Source organism: Apus apus, chromosome 2 (genome assembly GCF_020740795.1).
Source record: "Apus apus isolate bApuApu2 chromosome 2, bApuApu2.pri.cur, whole genome shotgun sequence".
In the NCBI taxonomy this organism is placed as follows: Eukaryota; Metazoa; Chordata; class Aves; order Apodiformes; family Apodidae; genus Apus; species Apus apus.
In genome coordinates, this window is record NC_067283.1 from 133918749 (window position 1) to 133944456 (window position 25708).

Genomic DNA, 25708 nt, shown 5'->3' on the forward strand with positions numbered 1-25708 from the left:
TCCCTGCCTTGCCTTGTGTTTTCGCTCATCCTGAACAACTATTGAGTTGTTGAACAATACTGTTACCTTTGTTTTTGTTCCTCTATGCATGCAGAGAAGCTGGTTGCAGTTAGGAAAAGATAAATATGTTTCTCTTTCATGTGAAGATGCTTAGTACCATTGTGGTGGGGCAATGGACTTTTGGCTGCATCTCTGGAAGAAAGCAGGGCAAGTACCCAAGCAGCTGCAGCAGAGACCTCCAGAGCAGAGGAGGCCATGGGCTTTATAATCCCCCACTGGAAGGAGAGAATTATCTCAGACTGCAGACTACAGAATCACAGAAAGTTTAGAGTTGGAAGGGACCTTAAAGATCATCGAGTTCCAACTCCCCTGCATGGGCAGGGACACTAGACCAGGCTGCTCAGAGCCCCATCCAACCTGCCCTTGAACACCTCCAGGGATGGAGCCCCCACCACATCCCGGAGCAGCCTGTTCCAGTGTCTCACCACCCTCACACTGAAGAATTTCTGCCTGATCTCTAACCTAAATCTCTCTTCTTTCAGTTTACAACCATTACCCCTTGTCCTCTCACTGCAAGCCCTGTAAAAAGTCCCTCTTCAGCTTTCCTGTAGCCCCTTCAGGTACTGGAAGGCCACTCTGAGGTCCACCCAGAGCCTTCTCTTCTTCAGGCTGAACAACCCAACTCCCTCAGCCTGTCCTCATAAGAGAGGTGCTCCAGCCCTCAGATCATTTTCGTGGCCCTTCTCTGGACATGTTCCAACAGGTCCACATCTTTCTTGTGCTGGGGGCACCAGAGCTGGACGCACTGTTCTAGCTGAGGTCTCACCAGGGCAGAGTAGAGGGGCAGAATCACCTCTCTTGATCTGCTGGCCACACTCCTTTTGATACAGCCCAGGATGGAGTTGGCCTTCTGGGCTGCAACTGCACATTGGTGGCTCATGTCCAGCTTTTGATCCACTAGTACCCCCAGGTCCTTTTCCACAGACTGCTGTCAAGCATATTCATATCTTGGGTTATCTCAGCCCAGGTGCAGGACCCTGCACTTGGCCTTGTTGAACCTCATGAGGTTCACCTGGGCCCACTTCTCTAGCTTGTCCAGGTCCCTCTGGACCTGGAAGGAAGGAATCAGCAACTTCAATGAATATTGCATTAAGAAGCACTAAGGAGAGCACAGAACACCAGCAAAATGTTGAAGATCAAGAAGCATTCCAAAAGTGGCTGATGAACCCCTGAGGTGCAGGAGAAGAGAGACTGGACTTTGGGAGTGGAAGAGGGGAACAAGGCCACCTGGTGCCTCCTCTGCAACTGGGAAAGAGACCCAGTCTTTGCCATCCATGCAGGCAAGGGTATCCCTGGGCAGTGCTGGGTCGGTGTGGAGCTGAGCCAAGGGCCGGGGCTGGTCCTGATGCCATCACCCCTAAGCAGCCTGCGCTGCTGCGCGCCCCCGCTCACAGCCCCTGGCTGAGGGACTGCCGAGGTCTTCTTGAAGCAGGGAGTGCGCCTGCAGTCAAACACGAATTCTTTGTCTTGTGTCAGGCAGTGGTAGGGTTGGGTACTGTAGGATTGCTTCTGCCTGGGAGTAATGCTGGGAACGGATCTCAGGGGCTGCTCCATTGCCTTCTGCTGCCAAACCTCCTGTCCATCAAACCCTGGCTGTGCACAGTGTTGCACCATATTGTGGGCAACTCTAGATAATTTCTCCCTTTTGGCCTCTGCCTTGCATGTGCCTCATGAATAAACAAAATAAAATCCCCATAAAATCCATCCAGCCAGAAGCCATTCCTTCCTACTAGTAGAGTCCACTTAACGCACTGGAGAAGGTGGTTACAATATGTTTAGTAGCCCTGAAGTGGATAATACTAAAGGGATGTATTACCCCGTAGTTCTGCAAATTTACCTTCTGGTAGATGAAATCTGAACGTTGTCAGCTGCAGTGCATTTTTCTTCAAACCTGCTGCATTTGCAGATGGAGCTAGTAATTTACAGTGGAGTAGATGTTTAGCAGTGTAGGGAAACACATGTAACTGACACCTGTTTTATACAAACCTCACTCTCTGTGTACAGGCAAAGCTACGAGGGAGACATTTGTGGAGATCTTTGTTTTTATTACATAAACATCCTTGACAGGAGAAAAACCTGCCTTGATAGGCTGATTCAGAAATATTTTTAAATATCCTGCAGGGATATAAATTTTGGAAACTCCATGGCAAATAGCAGCTTCCATATTGAACATACAGGAATTGCTCTGTTTAAAAAACAAGAAAGCTGTGATATAAATCAGCATGTGTCAGGAAGTTAGAAGTTAGGACGGTGCTAAAGCCTCCATCTCAGCTTAGGTCTTGGTTGCTCCACACAATGGAGAGCACAACCCCAACTACGTCAAAGACAGTTGCTCAACAATGGATTTCCCGTCGGTGTTTCTTCCTACTGTTAACGTTTGTGCCACAATTCAAAGTTATATAAGCAGCTGTGTTGATGTCTGTAAAATTTATCCTAATATTTCCTAGAGGCAATATTTTGTGGCAGTATGTACGGAGGTATGTTGTAACAAGGTGGTAAATTGGTCACTTCTTGCAGTAGCCAATTCAGCCTCTTTGAACTTGTTGTAAACAGATGTTTGAATGCACCATGGGGCTGCTGTGGCTGAAATCCTACTGTAAATATTGTTTTCTCACTGGAGAATATTGCTAGGTTTGTAGTTAGTGCTAAGATTTTACTTGGCAGTAAAATCATCATCTGAATTACAATCCAATGTCATTATATCATCTGCAACATCTGTATTCAGGATATATTTGGCATTTCAAGGTTGGGAGGAGGGAGAAAGCATCACACAGAGGTACTGGGGCCTGGAAAGAGCTGCAGGGGAATCAGATTGCTTCCAAACACAAGGCTGCTTTCAAATGCTTATTGTCTGGTGGGGAACGGCCCCTGGAAACGATTATTACAGAAAAAACTACACAAAACGTCCATGTTTGGGGGAAACTTAGGACAGTCAACTGTAATTGCAGAGTCCATAGAGAAGCACAACTAGCAAATCCTAAGGTTGATGCTGAAGGGAGCAATGGTTTCAGGTCATGCTTTGCAAGAAGACAAGGCTTCAAAGATCCTTCAGGACAGAACTGGGATCACCTGGGAATAATTGTAGAAGAGGAGACTGTGCTTTTATTAAAAAAAAAAAAAAAGCCCCAGCTGATTGGTCTTTTGGTCTTCTGCTCTTGCACAGACTGCTTGCTCCCATCCTACTGCTGAACCAAAAGATGTAACTAAGAGCCTTGTCATGTTCCTTTGGATTTATTGCTGCAGTGGGATTTTTTCCTCCTGCTGTCAGAGATAAGATTTTATTTTTGCTTGAGGCTCTTCCATCATAAAGCTGGCTTTGTGTTCATCGTTCTGTGCGATTCATTCCTGTTGCCCTCATCCTAATAAATAACAAGGAAACGAGAGTGACTTGTAAGCCTGAACCCACCACCGTGACCATTCCTGGTTAGTGATTGTTATTAAGGTATATTGAGCTTCTCTCTTGACCAGATGAGAACAATTAGTATCCTGTTGCTTCCTTCATTTATCTGATGTCTATTTCGAGTGGCAACTGCAATGTATATTTTACAAGACTCACTTAATTTCTGACCACTATTAAAAAAAGGAGAATAGCAGAGCATGTACTGACAATAAGGGGGAGGAATGAGCTGTCAAGGAGTGAAGATGAGAGACTCTCCCCAGTCTTCAGGCATGCTGCTGTCAAGCAAGAGCCTCATATACTGCAGATTTTTACAGAAATTTATCTGTAACCGTCGGGGTAGAACATCCTTGCAAGCAGCTTGAGTCACCTAAATCCACTTATGTTATGCTCTTAGTTATCCAGGCATACCAGAATTAAAAGCATATTCTATACATATTTTCTACTGAACACTTTTTTTTCCTTATGATGCTGCTTGGAAGACCCAAGCCTTCCAAAGCTGAGACAGCAGGCAAAATATACCTATGGAGGTGCAAGGCTGTTACAGCATGAAGCAGAGAAAAAGAGGTTTTGGCATAAGAGACAGGGGGAAAAATGAAGATGTTCCTTTCAATTAAGCATGCTTTTCAAAGAATATTTAGTGATTTGCTGCTGGGTAAAATAGCTTAATTATTTCTGATGCTTGTTAACAGCTGCAGAAGTGGATGAAAGGATAACAGTCTGCTTTCTCAATGATGTCCAGGTAAAAAGGAGATAAGAAATAGTGATAGCTCCATGCTTTGGAAATACATTTTTTAGCTGAAACATCAGGCTCTGGAGGATAAAACAAAAGCAAGATTGTTAGTTATGAAAAAGATAGCTAAGAGCATTTTGACAGTGTTTGTTTTTTTTTTAATTAGCAGCCATTAGACTCACTTCCACACTCACCGTGAAGCTCCAAAGATCTTGCCACCCCCAGCTACTTACAACAACTCCCTTTCTCCAGCATTCAGCTGCACAGTGTTCAGCCCTATCTAGCAGGGAAAGGTTAGAGAAAAATTCCCAAGTAAATAAAATATTACATGGGCAGAAGAGCATATATCTGGGAAGGACCCTGGGAGGTAATGCAGTTGATTGCTTCCCAAAGCAGAACCACCTTTCTCTGTATTATTTTGCATAAGTGGGTCTCTCAATCCTGTGCAAGGAAGGTCAGGGATGGAGATTTCACAGCTGGCTTACTGCAAAGCAGGTTTTCCTAAGCCACCTCTGTGGTAATTCAGTCCCAGTGCTCCTTTTCCACTCCCAATTAATTCTCTCACTCTTCAAATCAACTTTTTTCATATCTAGAGGCTATTAGCAAGCTCCCCTCATGCTTTTCCTTTTCAGATGAGATTTTACCCAGTAAGTCCTGAAGTGAATGGCTGGTCCTTCATGCTGCTCTCTGCCAGCTCTTCCTCTCCGAGGGTTTCTTGCACTGTGGTATCTGACACCTCTTCTGGTAATGAATTCAGGAAAAAGACCTGCTTACCTAAGAGCTGGCATTCTGCTCTGTTCTTTACCCTTCTGCAAAGAGGAAAGTAGGTGTTTAATATCTATGTCCTGAACCTCTCCTTTCCTCCAGACTCCAGGGTACACTGACATGCTCATGTTCTGGCTGAGGCAATGCAGATGGCACAGAAGGTGTTCTGATTCCTACCGTTGGGGCTAATCTATCCCATGCCTCTGTCACCTTCACTCACTAGCCTCTTTGGGAGGGACCCTTCTCTGCAAGCACTTTGGTGACAGTGCTGCAAGGGATGGAGCTGCCTGGCTCCTGGAGAGGTCTGAGCTCCGGGGCACTGGTACGTCCCCCATGGCCCAGGAACAACGGTGGCAAGTTTGGGGATGAGATTAGGTGCAATGTTGCTGCCACCCACTGTCCCAGCACAACAGGGTCTGGGCAGTTCTGCCCACAGGGGTGCAGCTGGGTGCAGAGATCTGCACCATGTCCTCCATAATGGTCTCATGCAGACTTGATCACCCCTGGCATATACAAAGTCATGGAGACCTGGGAATTAAGATAGGCATGGATATTATTTTACCTATGCATGCGTCTACATGATATTTGTATATTTCTTTCTATTTAGGGACCTTACTGCCCTAAATGAGAGTAACTGCACCAGAAATGGGCTGTGTTCTTAAACAGACAACAACTGTGGTTTTAAACCCAAAGCTCCTTTATAAGTATCACATTCTGTTGTTCTGATACCATGGCAAATAAAAAGTCAGGAGGAAAGATGGAAATAGACATTTGAAATGCATTACCTTGAGTGCAGCTTTTACTCTGTGCAATTTTTCACAAGTATGACTGTGAAGGTACACAGGGGGAGCCAATAAGTTGAATAAGAAGGCAACAGTTTTACAAGTCCCTTTTCAGAGTAGGGCTGATTTAAGTAAGATTTGATGTTTATGGGATTGTCAGAAATAGGCAGTGGTTCCTATTGAAAAGATTCAGATTTTGAACTGCATTTCAACCAGATGAATGGTCTCAAATGAAAAATAGTGCTGTAAAGCTGTGTAGCATTGATGACAGGCTAAGTTCTATATTCCTACAGTTTGATAATTATAATACATTTTTAAGGCTAGCTATAGCAACAGATGTAAGATCTGAATTTTTTTACTGAATCATACATATAGCTGAATTAAAGATGGATTATTATTTGTTATATGTATTATATTTATTTTAAATAATTGTAATTCGGAGAGCTCAGTAATTTTATCATTATTATCTCTAGTGAACACAGTATTTCTGTTAATAGGATTTCATTTTCTCAAAATTATTCCATGTCTTCAAGCATTCAGTGTGTGCTTTTCTCACATTTAAATTCTATGAATGGACTGCTATTCTCTCAGCTTGTTCAATATTTTGAATTTTCAAATAAAATTAGATAAATCATATTGTACTGAACCTCCTTCCTGCTCATACAAGTATGTATTTCTGCCTGAAGATTTTTTTGAGACATTTCATATTTGGTGTGTATTCTTAGATGAGCCTTTGAAATCCATTTCCTCCATGCACATACCAAAATGCAAATGTAATAGTACTGTTATATATGCATATAAAAGGTCCTACTTACACGTAAGAAATACTGAACACTCAAAGGTATGTCAAGCTCCAGAGTTATTTACAGCAACTTATTTTTTTATAGTCACCCCATAAATCTTGAGAGCATTTGCTGGTGGAGAGCAGGCAGTAAGCAGAGGAGCAGCATACTTCTCTCTTTGGGGTGCTGCTGGCTAGCTGGCCACTGGCAAATCCTGGAGTCAGGACCAGGCCAAGTTAGCCCAAGGCTGGGACAGGGATAAGCCTTAGCCTCTTAGAACTGTGTTTGTGCCAAAAAGGAGGTACTACAGCAGGAAGTACCAGTGGGGGCAACCACAGGTGATGGGTCTCCAAGGTCAACAACAGCACAACCTCACGGAGTTTTCATTAATATTCCTTTTCTTCTGTAGCCATTCACTGTAATGGCTAAATCTCCAAACAAAACCAGTTAAGTCCTCAAGTGAAGCTCGTAAATCTGGGCCTAGGGATCTCAGCATTTTGCCAGGCAATAGACCACGATACTCCAGATTGCTGGCACACCAGTACTGTGCCAAAGCTGAGGGACAGAGTCTTCTACTTCAGGTTTAGTACTTGATGTACAGCTTGGAAGACCTGAAATTGCATTTTCTTCACAGTTCCATGCTTTGGTGTGCTTTCTGTCTGATCAAGGTTTGGTTAGTGTAGCTTTGGAGTTCCACGAGCCACCTGTAGATACACCTTAAAGAAGTAAGTGGGCATTCCTTTTTCCCTTCACATGTATCTTTTTGACCCTTCCTCCTTTTAGCATGTAGATACACCCATCAAAAATTCAGCTTTAGTATCACATTCAGTTGTGTTCTTCAATTTGTGAAGGTATCTGTGCATTCACACGTAGCAGTCAGGGAAGGCCAGTAAATAATGGAAAGCTGGTGCTTCTGCATCAGCCTCCCACAGGATGTCAGAGGTAGGCAAAAAACTACAGAGAGCTTTGTGGAGGTGTCCTGAAGAAGGAGGAAGGGTGTTTCAGGGTGGCTTTTATTTCTGTAATCCAGGAATTCACAGCCCCTCTGGACTCTACCAGCTCTTCTTGATGGTTGGACTCAGTGATCTCAGAGGTCCTTCCTGACCATGATGAAACAGTGATTGTGTGATTCCCAGTAGAGGAAGGCTCATTTCAGTACAGACGGTGCAGAAAAGAACACAGAAGCAATAACATCAACAGCAGTGTGGATAATCAAGCAAGCTGTGCCAGCACAAGCAACTTCACTGCAAATATATACTTTCTTTAGAGGTTCCTGATCTGGCTGACAGCTGTCATGGCTCTTCAGGAGCTCAGCTTAGGAGTGAAAAGACCATAAGGTGTAGCACTACTCTGTTTCCAAAGTCCCTTTCCCACTGTGTCTATGATGACTATATTCTTCAGCACATGGGGTATTGGAGGCCTTCCCCTTATTCCATGACTGGTGGGAGCTGGAGACAGAATGCTATGTTACCAAAGACCTGCTGAGTCTTATAAGGTGCATAATCAAGAGCATCTGGAACCCTATGTTCAGTGGGTAATTTCAAACAGCAGGAGGAAAACATCACAGAAAACTCCTCCCTTGAAGAAACAGACACAAGAACAGTTCCTCTCTACCCTCTCCTTAGGACCAGGTCCAGAGTCAAAAGCCCAGATCTCCACCCTAGAGAGGATCACAGCTTTCTGTCAAGGCTCCTCCCTGCACAGTTATTCACATTGATTTTCTTCCATGAGCACATCATCTCCTGGTAGCTTCCTATCAGCAAATTCACAGCTTTCCTGTAGACATCTTTCCTTTCCTGGTCCAGCATCCTATTTCCAGGCATCAGCTTTGGTATATTCTCCTGACATGGGATTTCTGTGGAAGTGATGAGCCCATCTGTGCTCTTTAGGTGTTTCAGTCCTTTGCCTAGTGGCTCTGATGTGTGAACCAGCACTGATGACCACACCAGAGCTGGGACCAGCGGGCCTTGTGAAGTCTAAACCTTTATTTTTCAGTGCTTGTGTTCTTTATTTTGCAATGTCAGGCTGCAGTGTCAGCTGTGTCTGAGCACAAAACACTTGTCCTACAACAGCCAGTTCCAACGGTGGACAGATTACGCTGCAGAGTAAGTGGTGGCACGCTGAGCTGAAAAGGTACAGTACAGCTGAAAAGCAAAGTACAGCCACAGCTACGGACATGGTCCCTTGCTGCTTTCACGTGTCCTGCCTGCCTTCTGAATCACAGAGCTCTGCTTCAATGGAAATCAAAAGCACGCCCCCGAGTCAGGCCGGCAGAGGCAGGAGGCTGCAGCACCGCGCAGTTCAGCACCGCCTCTCCTCCCACAGGAGCACCAGGAGATCCAGCTGCAAACTCTCCCCTCTTATCAATGCAGTGCAAAGCAAGGAGTGCACCATCTAATTTTCCAGATGCAGGGATGAACTGATGTTTGGCAAAGCACTCTGCCTGGTGAGAGGCATGGAAAGGGAAGAAATACAAAACATCAAGTTGTTTATTTTAAAGGGGTCATTTTTCTGACCACCAACCACGAAGACTACTTTATGGGTGACTCTCAACCTAACAAGTTGAATGCATTCCTCTCTTTCATACTGTCCATTCATTTTGTCCCTAAGCATCTGGTGCAGGCAGTAAACCATCAACCATGTAAAAGCTGGGAAGAGGCTTTTCGCAAGGGCATATAGCAATAGGTTGAGGAGGGTAGATTTAGAATAGATATTTGGATGAAATCTTTACTGTGAGGGTGGTGAGACACTTGAACACGTTGCCCAGAGAAGCTGTGGTTGTCCCACCCTGGAAGTGTTCAAGGGCAGATTGGATGCCAGGTTGGGCAGCCTGGTCTAGTGGGAAGTGTTCCGGCCCATGCACGGGGGATCTAGATGATTTTTAAGTTCCCTTCCACCCAAACCAATCTATGATTCTATGATTCTATGATCCTGTTTCTGCTGGAATTTGGATACCTCAGCCTAGCAACTGGTGCAGAAAATAGAATGAGCACCTTGTAGCTCACAGGCATTCAGGGTCAACAAACTGCCGACTTGCTGCCTTTGGAAAGCAAAACACCACATCATGTGGGGAAGAGCAAAAGTAATTGCAGGAAGTCAACTAATTAATGCAAAATGAAGCTAATAATTAATGGTGGGGTACACAGCCATTCTTCTGCAGTGCTGAACAATTACTTCTAAGTCATGTTTCAAGGCTAATATGTAACGAGAGTGTGGTTGAGTAGCTGGAGCAGAAAGTTCTCACTGGGAGAAACTATTTCCATAACCCCTTTGCCCCCTCTCCTTCAGCTGGAGCAATTCTCCACCTATCAGACTGCTGTAACAGTGTCATTGGTTACTGGTAATTTGTTATTATTAAAAGCAGAAAGTCAAGGGACCAAATCTGGCTGGAGTTTCTGCTCAGTAGATACTATTACAGTTGAACTCCTTTGTGCCCAAGTTTGTCCTGGAGACCTGGCTCTAAACAGGGACATGACCACCCAGATCACAGCTGCAGGAATCTCTGTCTCTGTTAGGAGTGATACAGGTGCAGAAGAAAAGTACACCTGAAAGGGGGGATATCTAGAAGATTATCTAGCATTGCCCCACAACTTTTCAGCTCTACCATATCTCCAATTTCACATCTTCAAGTGAAGTGTTGTAGTTTAGTGCAGGTTGCTGCTGGATGAGGAAGAGAGATGTTTCCTTCTGAATAATCTCCTTTTAAATGGTGTGGGACAACATTAAGAAGAGCTTGGGAAAAGAAGAGAGCACAGAACAAAATAGCAGTGAGTATAGCAGTTCCTAGGTTCTCAATGAAAGGGCAATGGATGACAGGGAGAAACAGCAATATAATGAGGGATAAGTTTTGGATGCTTGCACATGCTAGCATCTGGTCTCTGTCCCAACAACCCACATGCTACTTATTGTAAGTGGCTCAGCTCTACATAAGTATTTTTGTGTGTGTATAAAGTTTCATTTTCCAGGAAGGAAAATAATAATTGCCTGGGCTTTAAAGGGTTTTCAGTCCTCTTCCATGAGGAAAAACAAATACCAAAAATAAATCTTTATTTGGCACTTAAAACTGCAAAGTTTAAGTTGCATTAGCAGGCACCTGGCACTAACACAATGAACACGCTGAAAGACACTGATTTTTGAGTCATGAACAGGTACAACATGACAGTGCCTTTCTGCTGGGTGCCTTGCTTATACAACCATGCAAATACTTCCTGGAGAATAAATTACCCAGCCAATTTCCTCTGTTTTCCTGTTTGTAAATTGCTCCTGAGTAGCTCCTGTTTATCTTGAATGTGCTTTTAGTAAATACATCAGGCTGTAGACAAGCAGCTTTTTGTGAATGCTTGGTGTTTAAGAATCAAGTTGGTTTCATTCATTTCAATTTTATACAAAAACTATTTCTATTTTCTGGATGGATGAAAATCCCACCGACCCTGGTTTCTGGTGTGCACACTCATTCTTCGAAGTCAACATTGCATTAGTGAGTGACTGTTTCATAGTTTTCATTTAAGATCATTTCTTCTATAAAATAATTGCATTGCAGGGAGCCCAGTGACCTCAGCTTAAAGGCTGTGCAAGCTCCAGTAAGCAGAAGATTCAACTCCCTTGTCATGCAGAAATGGCTGTTTACCACCACATGTGTACATTGACCTTCACAGCATCTTTAGGACCACTCTGGTGCTCAGTGCAGCCCACAGGAGCCTCAGTCCAAAAACATGATTGACACCAGGTTGGAACAGACAGAGGGCTGGGCCATGGACCACACATCTCTGCATGGAAAGAGGGCAGGGAGGAGGTGATTTCCATGGAGATGGTTAAACCAGACCTTTGCCATTCACAGACTATCCTGGGCCATGGAGAACTTGTGCAGTACTATTTATTTGGAAAGTACCATGCAGAGCAGCCACTGTTTGGGATAAGATCTAACCCATGCAGGCTTATGGCAGAGCCTCTCTTCTGTTCAAGGTGTTTATAGGATAGATTAAAAAGGGTGTATGCTCAGTTCTGCAGAGTCTGTTTTCTCTTCCTTACCTTTCTAAGCAGACAAAGCAACAGCTTCAGTTGCCCCCCCACACTGCTCTCACAGGAAATACTGGACAGGGCTCCTTTCAGGCTCAACATGAAGAACACAAATGATTCCCTAAAAATGTATGTGTGGTGTATGTCCTTTTGCCTTACAGCCATTCCTCCTCCACAAACATCAAACAGGCATTACAGCACAAGAGCCTGATAATTAGGAGATACCACAGATACAAGTGCTCCTGCTGCTGCTTTTCCTGATCTGATTCACTTACACACACAGCACCTGTAACACCACAGACCACAGCCAGCCCTGTAAGCAGTGCCAGGTCCTCACACCCTGCTGTATGGTATCCAGTGATTCACCTGCTCCCCTGTCATAGAATCATAGAATGGTTTGGGTTGGAAGGGACCCTAAAGATCACCTAGTCCCAACCCCCCTGCTTGGGCAGGGACACCTCCCATTAGACCAGGTTACTCCAAGCCCCATCCAGCCTGGCCTTGAGCACTACAGGGGTCAGTCATGGCAGTGCTGCAATATGAAGTGGGGTAGGGTATGATCTCTTTAGCTTACATGAGAGGAGGTATAACTATTGCAGTTGTATATAAGCCCCTTTGCAGCTTCAGACTTTCATGAAAGGTACACAGTATTTTTGGTGATATTTTGCCAATACACATCTGAAAGGTTGACATTTTTGATTTTTCACATAACTGTTGAAAAATAATTTTGTTTACATTCTTAAAAAAGATGGACAAGTTCTAAATATTTCTAATCCAGTTATCCCCAAAAGCTGTTAAATGCAGTAACCGAAGATCAAAAATATTTTAACAAATATATAAGAAAACTATTTATTTGAATAAAAACTGAAGACTGGCTTTATTGCTATTCATTAAACCACTCAGCTGCATTCCACAAACACTTATGTTTACCAGAATGCTCATAAACATAAAAAATATTGTAAATATTCAAGTGAATGTGGATTTCTAAAAAAATTTCTGTGCTCAGAATACTAAAGTAGCTGCCTTAAAATGTGTCTCTTGATTTGGGAGGGATCTGATGAGAGAATAGCAATACTGTATAACACTAATCACTAGTGGTAAAAAAACCTAAATAGCTCTATTGCCTTTGGTGTACTTATCTTGGAGTTATAGATGTGCTGAAACCAGATCTGAGCTTTTATTTTTACAGGCCTTTTTTGTTTATCTAAAACGGCTTTCAGAGGAAATACTTTGAAACAAGTTCTGTCATGTGTGTTTGTTTGTTCTGTGCCTTATAAAACTGTTAAGAATTATTTCATCTGTGCCTGGTCAAGGGACAGAAGATAACATAAGACTTACTAAAATCACATCATATAAAATTATGCTATATTTTGATGTCAGGAAATCTCTTGACAATGTCTAATTTTCAGTGAAGTTTTCCAGAAGAATGGCAGGTCTAGGCTGTTGTGGTGTGTGGACCTTCAACTGGCTTTACAGGACCTTGAGGAAAGTAGCATACAAGCCTGACTGCACTGAGCAGGTTTTCTTCAGGTAACTCACTCCCAGTTTCCTCCATGAGAGTATTTGGCCATGAAGAGTATGGAATTTCCAAAAGTGTTAAATCTGCATGAATTTATAGGCCAGGATGTTTGTCTCCATAACCAAGTGTAACACTTATCCCAGACTCTTTTTGTGAGTAGCAAAGAGCTGTAAAGCCTCATGAGGAACTGTGGTGGGAATCTGGAAGGATTTTCTTGTCCCACAGCTTGAAGCAAAGGGATTGCTCTAATAAGTCATCTTTTGAGGGCTGTTTGTTGCTGGTCAGCTGTACTGCCTGGTCCATGAAGTTGCCAAGTACAGAGCATGCCTTCTACTTTTCAGGTGTGTGGACCATCAAGGGACATGCAGAAGGAATGGATTCTCTGATCCTGAGAACAAGGATCTGTATTAATTAATTCTCTGCACTTTTGTTTTCCACCTGGCCACTAGAAGAACAGCCTGTCTTGACTTGCACCTAAATAATCTGCCTGTAATTCCTGCACCAGTCATTGACCTTGCTTTTGAAAAGACAGTAATTACTGAGATTCAGTAGCCACAGCAAAAGAAGGCTACAAAACCTGACTCTGCAAGAATTCCTAAAGTCACAGACTTCCAATTCCTTTATCAAAGCATTTGCAATTCTCATTTCAAAGTCATGGAAATAATACTTAATATTGAGTTAGAATAATGAGATTTATTTAATCAAAAGTTAGAAAATGTGGTGAGCTGCCACCGGCAATGACATTTCTGATTACTTGACTGTGCCAGAGCAGGCAGTTCACAAAACAGAACTACCACTCCAGAGATTTCACATTCCCAAGTGAAAACTGTAGCAAATCCAAATACAAAATGGGTCAATGAATTTATTTGGAGAACTTTTGAATCAGCTCTTGTGCCATGTGACTGCAGCTATACATTCTTTTTGTGGCCAGGATGTGCAGTCAGGAGGTTAAGAAAAAAGAAACCAGTTCTTCAAGCCATTAACAGTTGGTTGATGAACTGAATCATGAGAGCTGGTCATGCTTCTGTGAGATGAAAACAAAACCCTTTCTGTAAATATTCACTCAGGTAAGTAGTGAATTCACCATGGCTGCAATTCTGCCATTTCCTCCCATTCACACATGTGCTTTAGCCAATGTGTTTCAGGGACAGCTAATATGGATATTAAACTTGCAAATGAGCCTTGTCACACACAGACAAAAGCAGTCATCTGATCTTTGTAAGAGAACCATTCTATCTGATCGAAGACTTGGTGAAATCTAATAAATAGATGTGGTATGTCATGCTATGGAGTCTTCAGGAAATTTTGCGTATGACAAATTACGGAGTGCTTGTCTGTCTGGAAACAGAGCTCAGCAAACTGATAATAACTGTACTGTACCACTACTATCTTAATGCACAAGACCTTGTCCTGGTTTGAGCCAGGATGAAGCTATTTTTCCTTTTACTGATGGGCAAACAGTGCTGCGAAGTCTGAGTAAGGCAACCAATGAAGCAGCAGCAGATGTTGTTCATGAGAGAATAGAAATTATCTTGTTTTGCTGATAATCAGCTATTTCTGATATAAATCCTGGTAGAATCAAAGCTTCTTAAAAGATTTGGCTACAGAGATGGGAAGGTGCTTTTCAGCGTCTCTGGGAAGGAGCAGACTGCACTGAAGGAATCAGAGAGTTGGGTATAAGACTGTTCTCATAGATTAAGAACATCAACCTGAGCACAGGCTTAAATTCAGACCACATCAATACTCTGCACTATCTGGACAATGTGTAAGAATGACCAACAGCATTGGGAAGAGGAGACCATCCCACCTTGGTTTTAGTCAGCTGCACATTGTATGTGCTAGGAGTAATAGTCTGGGATCAAGAGCTGTTGGTCTGCTCCTGCTTCTCCTATACATTTGATGCTTTGATTTTCTAATTGGATTAGGAAGTCCACATCTGTCAGCTAAGGTGTGGGGCTTGGTCTCTGAATTTCTCATCTACTCCTTTTTAACAGTATCTTGAGCTACCCTCGTTTTGAATGGAAAAAATAAGTTACTTGCCAGGTTAAGGAAGCAAGACTGAGAGTTAAAAAACCACAATCCACATTCATATAACTGTTTCTACTAGTTATTTGCATTACTGTAACACAAAAGGAGAGGAAAATAAGGAAGAAATAGTTTAATCTAGGCTCCCCACTTACATCATAGCAAGGTTAATCAAAAGATCTCAGTAGGGACTCCTTTCCACAGTCTGCTCGTGTTACCATTTTAGGGTTACTCTGCAGGAATTTTGCTGTGTTTTTAATCTTTACACAGAGGCAGCAGGTTTTTCTGTCCTTATGTACAGTACCGCTTAATAGACTGAGGATGTAAGGAATTTCCTAGCATGTGAACAGAATACTGGTAGGGAATGAAACAGTAGATTTTTACATTTAATACTTTTCCACTAAATGTGTCTGAATCCTTACAGCATTCTGATTTTACTCACAATTTCCTGTTTGCTAATTCCTGATGGTGTCCTTTACCATTTCATTATTTTCTTATATCACTTTCACTCCTCTTTTGACTCTTCATTCCCCCTTAATTCCTTTGTCTTCCACTTGTATGCCATTATTTTTTTCTGCCTCTAGTTCCTTTCATTCCACTCTTTATTAGCTTCTGCCTCTGTTTCTTTCTTCATGTTGTCCTCTTTTTTTGCCCTCATATCCTTCACTTTCTAGAAAATTGCCACATTGGCATGAATTACTGAGGAAAGATTGGAGATACATGCCCTTTGAGGACAGAGGAATTTATCAACCATCAGGTCTATGAATGAAAGCCAGGTTCTATTTCAGAAAGAAAAAAAAAAAAAAAAAAAAAAGCTAAAATATTAGGAGAGAGGGAATTATTTGATGACTGCAGCTGGAAGTCAGCTTCGGAGTCAAGGTGATGGGCTCTGCTTTGGCTCGATGTGTGACCTTGAGTAAATTATCCAACCTCCATGTGCCAGAATGAGCAATATACCTACCTGTTAAAATTACCATAACAATATTTCTGTCTTAGGAGTGCTGCAAAGTTTAATTAAGCTTGGTAAGCACTTGAACACTCTTCATTTAGTGTAATTATCATCATTATGCATTAACCCACCACGATATTTCTGAGGCAGTAGGTGTCTTAACTACTCCATTCCAGACTTAGACACGACAGTGTCCTTCAATTACATTTAGCCAGTAATTAAATTGTTTTGGAAAATATATTCATTAAGTCTGGAATTAGAGTGACTGGTTGTATCTCTAGAAGATCTCTGAACATCACAAAAGCCCTGAACAAATACACAGCTGTTGAACTTGCTCATCTCCTCTGCGTAGCACAGGGCCAAACTCTCCAGCTAAATGCACATATCTGCCCTCACGTGCCCCCACCTACCTTTCTTTAGAGCAGGATTTGCCTTTTCAAGTGTCTTGGGTGTTACTGGATTGCTTACATCAATAAACTTGTCAAATATCTATGGAAAAGGCTGCTCTCAAACAAACTTCTGCCTTGTAACCACTCCAAAATAACTTCCAATGTGGTAAGATCCTTCAGACTCCACAGCAGACCAGTGCTGCCAGTCACCTTTTCATGGTCATGAGGAAAAAAAAAGCAAGGAAAGAGGTTCATCATCCCAGGAGCAAGGTGGCAGCTATCAGCCTGCAGGGGCTGTGTGTCACCCAGGCTGTGGGAGTGCAGGGCTCTGTGTCACCCAGGCTGCCCAAAGTAGTGAGGAACACCCCATCTCCAGCTATGTGGCTGTTTTGTCAGCAAGATATATCCTTTGGCTTCATGGGGGAGCTGGGAGAGTAGCAGCACTTTGGAATTAGTCTTGACATCAGCACCCTGTCTTGTATAAACACTTATTCTCTGTAATGCAGTTATACACAGCAGAGAGAGGGCCAGATTTTACACAGCTTTGCACAAGGATTGCACACAAATGAAGTCTGGGTTATTCTTTTTATCAGAAGCGGATAAGTCTATTTTGATTTATTCCTGATAAAAATGCAGGTTTGTATTTTGTTCCTAAGTCTAAACCACTCCCTTCAAGACATTTCCAAGTCACTTATTTCCACAAAGATCTGGAAAAGATCTCATTTCTGGGTCTCAGATGTTGTAGCTTTCATACTAATTCCTCCTCTCTGATAAGGGAAACTAAAACCTACTTGTCCCATGCATTTCAAAGTGAAAATCAGTACCTTTTTGACTCTTTATAATTTCTTGCAAATACTTCCTTTGGAAAGGATTCATACAACAGGCATACAAATAGGTATTATTATAGTACTCTATTCACTGGTGCTGCTTAGCCTGGAGATAAAAAGGAATTAACTTTCTAGATTTTCCCCAAATGTCAGGGCTACATTATCAGAGTTCTTAACTCAAGAAGAATGGGCAGAAGAAAAAGAAAATGAACTGATATGTTGTATCTGACTTCATGCTGGTGACTGAGACCCCAAACCTCCCCCCAGTGGATTGAATCAAAGTAGAATCAGGAGTACAAGGTTAGGCAGAAAAGCACACAGTCATCTGAATTTCAATGATGGTAACTTAGACACTGCAATATTTTAAATATTAACAGCAAACTCTGTTCACTGACTTAACCGTACTGCTATGCATGCCCTAATGGGCAGAAAAATTAGATTATTTATTTATTCATTTAGCCCTGGCAGTCTTTGACATGTATCTCTAGGCTTCCTTCTTAAAACAAAACCAAACCAAATAAGTTCCTGTAGTATCACACAGTACTCCAGGTGAGGTCTCACTAGAATGGAGTAGAGGGGGAGAATTACATCCCTCCTTCTGTTATACCTGTATTTGGTGCTATACAATTAGGGCCAGATCCCAGCTGATGGCTGGTTCCATGGGTGGTAGCCATGACACTGCCAACCAGTGGGTATTCCTGCCACAGGTATCCCCGCTTTCCAGACTCTTCCTTGCAGTAGTTTGTCTGCAGCTCAAGATACTTCTGTAAGTCATGCAGACTGCAGAGGTGGTGCTGATTATCACAGAGACAGGCAGAAGACAGGTAGAAAGCTTCACATTACTACGTGAAGTCAAGGGAAAGATGTTTAGAAACAAAGTAGCAAAAATAATGCGAAAAAACACTACCTGGAGGTTCAAACGACCAACCTTCTCCCAGGGTCCCCTCTTCTCCAAGGCTGGATTGCTAGAGTCAGGAGTGGCCCCAGCTTCACTGAAGAGTCATCATTCAGTTTGTGGCCCCATGAGCACATCTGGCCAGACATGGGCTTGCTGCCTGGTTATGCAGGCTGGGCAGCTCAGAGGCTCCATTCTCAGGAGGAAACCCAGCTCTTACCTGGCTAAACCATTGTGCACGTTGCTCTCCTTTTGGTGCAAAGGAGATAAAAAATGACATTCCCAGAAACCCCTTCTTTAGATCTCACTGATGAACTCTGGAGAAAAAGTAATTGTCTCCACTACTTATTCTTAATGCAGTGCTTGTGATCCAAACATAAACACACAGATTCTGCAGTAAATATAAAACTCCAGAACTCCTGCCTGACTTTGAAGTCTAAATGGACCCTATCAGGCATTTATTTCTGTCTTGAACTGTACAGGAAACCCAAGTACTAAGCTAAATTTTGCATTTCAGTAGACTACAGTATCTAGAAGTGTCTAACTCCCTGTTGCGAATCCATTCAGCTAAGGACAGAAAAACTTAAAAAAGCTCTTCATGGCATATGATAGAATCCATTTGCCTCATAATTGTAGAGCTTGTTCTACAAAGAAACCCCCAGCAGTTGCTAATTGCATCCAGAAACCTCATTACATTATACCAATTGGATTTTTAATTAGAAATGCAGATGGTAACTCATTTATTACTGTTGTAAGATCCAACTGGGAAAGAACTCTCAATTCTGTTTTGGATGCATTCACCTTTTGGATATTGGAAAAGAATGAGGAATGAGAATGGTGAAACTGTGACTGATGTTGTGTCTTCCAGTAAAGACGTATTATTGCAGCAAGCCTGAAGGTTACAAGAAGTAAAAAGGAAAAGCACCTACAAAGCTAGTTTCAGAAAAATAAAGAGCCCTACAAAGAGCTCTGCTGGGAAGTTAACAAGTGAAAAGCTAGCCAAAATGATTTTGTGGAGTATTAATATGCTCTTTGCTATTCTTCTAAATAAAGATAATGAGGGTGAGCATCTCAACCTACTATTAAAATTCACTTGTTTCCATAAATCCTTTTCTCTCTATGCAGAAAAGAAAACCGTAAATGTCCTGCCTTACACTGACAAGGGTAAACAACCTGTTGAGTCTACATTGCTGGAAGCTGACGTGCTTGGTGCCAATTCAGTTCCCGTAACTGACCATGGTCACAGAAGAACCCAGCAGTCTCCTTATTACACAACAGATGAGATTGCAGCCTTGCACCTTCAGGGACTGATGATGACAACTCAAGATTGTCATTTTTCTCTGTTTGCCTCATCCTTTTCTATTGTAAATTCTTCAGGAAAGTAGTTTGCACTTATGTGTTTCCCCAGCCTGGAACAAAGCTGTCCTTGACTCAGAGCAAACAGAGAGCAAGCTCAACTGCTACCACCCAGCTCTTCCCTCTGAGTGTGTAAAGGGTGGTGGGAGCTTGTGGGTCATGCTTCTGTTCTTCCTTTTGTTCAGCTGAAGCTTCTCATTTAGTTTGTTTTGTTAAGAATCATTTTTCTCTGTCTCTTCCGCTTGAACGCCATCAGGAAAAAAAGTGTTTCTTTTTCACTGTAATGACACCACTTGAAACTAAAATACCATTAGCTGATGTCAACCTGAAAAGGTGAGCACTAAAAACATATCCATTACTTTGTGCAGTAGCTGAACTGTTTCCTCTACAGACACAATTTCATGTGTGTAAATCTCTGTCAAGCAGACCTAATAAGATATCTTCTTGCCTGCAAATTCTGTGAGCGGAGAGCTACAGTTTTGGATCAGAAAGGAGTAACACAGCAACAAGGACATAGACTATCTTTTAGAGCCTTCTGTTCCCTGTCGAAAAAGTTCAACCTTGTATCTTCTCACATTTTTCGACAGTAATGCTATAATTTCTGAGAGATTGGGGGTAAAAACAATAAATCTTTGACTGCAGCTTTTAATTGTGAGATACTAGAATCGTGCTTTCAGAAATACCTTTATGAGTAAATGTCAGATCCAGCTACACCTTCTTCTGGATAAGTGCATGATTGTAGTTGCTTTCTTTCTGCCAATCCATAGAATTAAACATAGGCACCATGTAAAAAACTAATCCTGCTACAATCAGAAAGAGGGGATTCCCTTTTCCGTCTGATTAAGATGGCAGTAGGAACAGCCTCACTGCCTCCCAAAGGGCTGTATCCTTTCACCCTTAGTCAGGCATGTTATTTCAAGACAGGAAAAGTTGAAAACGCCATATATAATTTAGCTCACTTGATGTATCCTCTTTTAAGATCCTGAGTTTAGTGGCTTTAACATGAACAAATTTAAACCATCCAGGCTGCCTTTTTGCATTATATTTTTCCTGTTTTTCCTCCTAGTTTTAAAACAAGCAAATTAAAAAAATTTGCAGCCAACTTGTTGTAAAGTTTCACTCCAGCATAGGTATTTGAAGTTTGCTGAAAGCAACCCTGCTGTTAAGAATCCCTTTTGCTGCTCTGTTAGAAAAACATGGCAAAATAAAGTCAAATGAGGAACTTATGGAAAAAATTCTGGTAGCATAGGCATGGTACTCTCGCTGCATTTTGGCAGCTGTATCCACCATGCTATCCACCACTGATCCACTCCACCTCTTGCATCTAATCTTCATAGGAGAGGTGTTCCAGCCCTCTGATCATGTTCGTGGTCCTCCTCCGGACTTGCTCCAAGAACTCTGTGTCCTTCCTGTGTTGGGGGCTCCAGCCCAGGACACAGTTGGCTTTCTGGACTGTGAGCACACACTGCCAACTCATGTTGAGCTTTTCATCGAGCAACACCCCCAGGTCCTTCTCCTCAAGGCCATTCTCAATCCATTTTCCACCCAATCCATATTTTTCTTGGGATTGCCCTGACCCAGGTGCAGGACCTTGTACTTGGCCTTCCTGAACATCATGCAGTTTCCACGAGCCCACCTCTCAAGCCTGTCAAGGTCCCTCTGGATGGCCTCCCTTCCTTCCAGTGTGTTGACCTCACCACACAGTTTGGTGTCTCAGCAACAAACTTGCTGAGGGTGCACTCAATGTCACTGTCCATGTCACTGACAAAGATGTTACACAGCACTAGTCCAAGTACCAACCCTTGGGGAACACCACTCATCACAGGTCTCCTTCTGGACATCAAGCTGCTGGTCACCACTCTTTGAGTGTGACCATCCAGCCAGTTCCTTACCCAGTGAGTGGTCCATCCATTGAATCCATATCATTCCAGTTTTGATACCAGAATGTTGTGCAGGACAGTGTAAAAAAGCTTTGCCCAGGTCCAGGTAGATGACGTTGGTTGCTTTTCCTTTGTCCACTGATGCCATGACCACATTGTAGAAGGCCACCAAATTACTCAGGCAGGATTTGCCCTTGATCAAGCTGTGTTGGCTGTCAACAGTGATCCCTTTGTTTTCCATGTGCCTTAGCAGAGACTTCAGGAGGATCTGCTCGATGATCTTGTTGGGCACAGAGGTGAGATTGACTGGTCTATAGTTCCCTGCGTCTTCCTTTTTTTCCTTCTTGAAAATGGGAGCTATGTTTCAACTTTTCCAGCCAGTGGGAACTTTGCCAGACTGCCAAGACTCTTCAAATATGATGGCTTTGCAACTTCAGTTCTTCAGGAACTGTGGATGAATCCCATCAGGTCCCATGGACTTGAGCACCTTCAGGTCCATCAGATGGCCACATACCTGCTCTTCTACTACAGTGGGGAGATCTTCCTTTTCACAGTGCATGCCTTCACCTTCTCTTACGCAGATGGTGTGATCTGAGGAGAGATTGCTGTCCACACTAGATTCCTGGGGAAAAGAATGGGAGTCAAATGAAAAGGAGGAAGAAAGGAAATATTAGCAAGTGGAAGACTGCCTGGTTTTTTTAATGCAGCTTTTCCATGATTCAGTTCGCATGGAGAACAGGGTGAGCAGGGGTGTGCAGAGAAGCAGGCTGTTATCCGTAGAATTCCCACTCCTACTAGCAGAAGCAGTGAACAACCCAGGGGAGCTCCAGGAGAAGGGATTGCTGTGGTATGTGCAAAGCTGGACACTGCCTTGTAGAAATGGGTTTTCACAGAATCACAGAATTATGGTTGGAAAGGACCACTGAGATCACCAAGTCCAACCATCAACACAAAAAAACCTGAACAAACACAAACAACCACGCATACTCCGCCAAAAAACACCCACAAAAAATCCCTACAATCTCAGCCACCAGAGCATGTTTTGTACCTGTCCCTGCTGCAGAATTCTGCTTATGGGCTTATGCATTTTGTGATACTCACTTTTGAATACTCAGTATAAGACTCCAGGACCCATAATGATAAAACCAGCAAACAATTATTCTGCATTTTAGGAAATTGCATTAAAATACTAAAAAATGCTAAACTGTATTTTTCTTAAACTTCTCATGATTTAGCACTGATAAATGAGCATGTTTACAAGTCTCTGTCATGTGAAATACTCAAAGTGGGAACTATGTACCTTGGACTGCAGTAGCACATTAAGAAGAAAGCCAAGGAGTGGAGATAAGTGAGCATGTTTACAGAATTGTCATGCCCATTGCCTTGATTTCCCAAAAGGTCACTGGTACAAAACATGTGATTCCTCTACGTGCTTGCTCAGGTAAATATCTAATTGTCACAAATACCATCCTGGATCTGTGAGGTCAATCCATCAGCTAATATATCTCTTTTTCTCTGGAAAGCTCTAAAAGTAAAAGCATGAAAATATTAAGCAAAGAAGTTGCCATTGAGTATGTATGTACACGTGTTGTCTTGATGCTTTGAGATTGCTTGTTAGGATAATTCTGGACATATAGCAAATTGTGGTACAGTGCTCAGTGAAGCAGCATGAATTATTTACCAACAGTAACTGGGGAAAGGGGCTTAGTCCAGTTGCTAATTTACTATTTCAACTAGCAAAACCAGAACAAAGTGAATGGATGTCCTTTTGGTGTACCTACACAAATAGGAGGCAGCTCACAGCAAGTAGGCAGTTAAATATGGTTGTCTTTTTTGCAAGTTTCAACATGAGAAGATTATTTTTAACTTGGGAGGAAAGGATCACCATGGAAACACAATGGAGTATGAGAGTGATCTGACTGATTGACAATGCTACAACAAAGGGAGATTGACATGAAAGGCATAGATAAAATTAACGCTTTTCTAAGGCACAGTTCCTCTAGTAGCTGAATCATCAGATCTCATTTTCCAGACACTAATATTACGTGATACTTTCTTGTCCTTATTCAAGAGGAATGTGTTGCAGAGGTCACACTTTCTCTCTGACACATTATCAGTCACAGGGAAGGTAACACTGAGGACCTTTGTATTTATGAAACAAAAGGTTAAGACATGAAAGAAAGGATTTATTTTTCTGCTATAAATCTCTAGATTAGTTTGGGCTTCTCAGTACTAAAGCTAGATGATATTTTGTCCACATTTCTTTATGGAAAAAACATGAGATACTTCTAGCTTTAAAATGCTTTACAAATTCATTCCAGTTTTACTAAATTTTTCAGTGTAGCCGAAGGACAAGAACGGAAAACTTCTCGCATAAGCATTGTAACTTCAGAAGATGCCTTCATTTGCTGAAACAAGCAAACAGGGTTCTAATGCCATTAACCTACACAGTGACTGGAAATCTTGCTGAGAGGGTTGGCTTTGCCTGTTCACTCTGTGCTGCCTACTCAGTCCTGGCTCTCTTGGTCCCTTGGCTCTCTCTAACTCAACCCCTTCTGTGCAATGACCAGCTCCTTCATTCACTGGCACTTAAAGTCTATTGAGCATTTTTTTTTTTCTACAGTGTTTCCTCTTCTATTTATTTATTTATTGACCCATTTTCACTCAGTCTACTCATTATTCTGAAGTCTACTTATTACTTTCATCTCCAAATCCCAAAGCTCTTGATACATGCTAAGTCTTCAAATTGGCCAAGATCCAAAATTGACATGGGCAGAAACAGAGTTCAGGAACCCAATTTTCAGTCCTTAGTCTAGGGTTTAAGGCCAACAAGTCTGGCACAAAGTGGTTACAGGACAGCAAGATAATCACTTTTAAGACAGTTCAAGTATGACAGTGATGCAGATGTTAAAATAAGCCCTGACCACAATGACCCTTTGAGGCCATTCCTGTTTTTCACTTTAACACTAAGCAAAGAATAAACTCCAATTACCTCATTGAAAAGCCCACAGGGAGCCAAGCCTGATGTCACCTGTGGACATTTGGTGGTTTATTGCTGTGGTATGGAGACCTGTGGGATAAAGCACATTCTTCCTATAATGACGTATTCGTGTCAGTCTTGGTGCTGAGTCCACCATCATGTGACTAACAGCAACTGCCTTGTAGGGGAAAAGCTCGTGGCTGCTTTGTGTCTGATCCACGTCCATTCTGTCCAGAAAGCTGGCTCAAGAGCACTCAACAGACTTTGCAATGCAGCCTCTTGGGAACACAAGCAACTTATCTGCTCTCTTAGCAATTCCTGTACAAAAAAAATAAACTGGAATGGGAATCCAGGGGTAAGGGGCCACAACATGTAAAGCTCTTCAGGGGGGTTGCAAGGCAAGCACCAAGGCATCCCTTGAGCAATGGAGCTTGAATGGAGTTGGCCAAAGAGCTGTGGTCATGCACAGCCTTGCTGGGAACTGAGGAGCTTGTTCCCTGGCACCATCCAGCTCTGTTGACATCCAGCTAACAGAGCTCGGTAATGCCCTGGCATTGGAAGGCAGAGCAAAATCACAGAAAGCCTGGTGAGAAGGAAACCCTGAGTATGAGAGTTTGGCTTGGAAGGCGGCTAGGAGAAGGGTGTGGCTGAGGACACCAACTGCATCTGAGTGGATGGGATGTGTGAGCCCAGACCAGGCTCAAAGGTCTCTTCTGTCATCTGAACCAGGAAGCACAAAACCAGGGGCAGTCCTGCCAATGCCACCTTCCTGGTATGATGCAGAGAGGAAGGATCATCTTCCATGCTCTGCAGGCAGTGCTTCCCATGCCAGGGGCGGGATCACAGGGTACCCTTGCCCAGGACTGGAGTCCTGCAGCAGCCTGGTCTGAGCAGCACCTTTCAGCCAGCAGTGCCACTCTTGGCAGATGCCTGGGAGGATCTGGCATTTGACTCAGTGCTTGCTGCAGGAGGAGCATCCACCCCTGTTATGTGGGTGCTGAGGGCTCGGGGCCCCACCTCAGCACTTCACACCCACCCCTGTGAGTCAGGGGCTGTGTCACTGTGGGTTGTGGGTGGGCGAGGACATCCCTGCCTGTGTCTGGGGTGCACGGGCGCCCTCGGGGGTTCTCCATGCCCCTCCAACATCTCCATGTTCTTCTTGTGTTGGGGGCTGGACACAGTAATCCAGGTGGGGTCTCATCAGAGTGGACTAGAGAGGGAGAATCCCCTCCCTTGACCTGCTGGCCACACTTCTTTTGATGCAGTCCAGGACATGGTTGGATTTCTGGGCTGCAAGCACATATTGCTGGCTCATGTTGAGCTTCTCATCCACCAGAACCCCCTCAAGTCCTT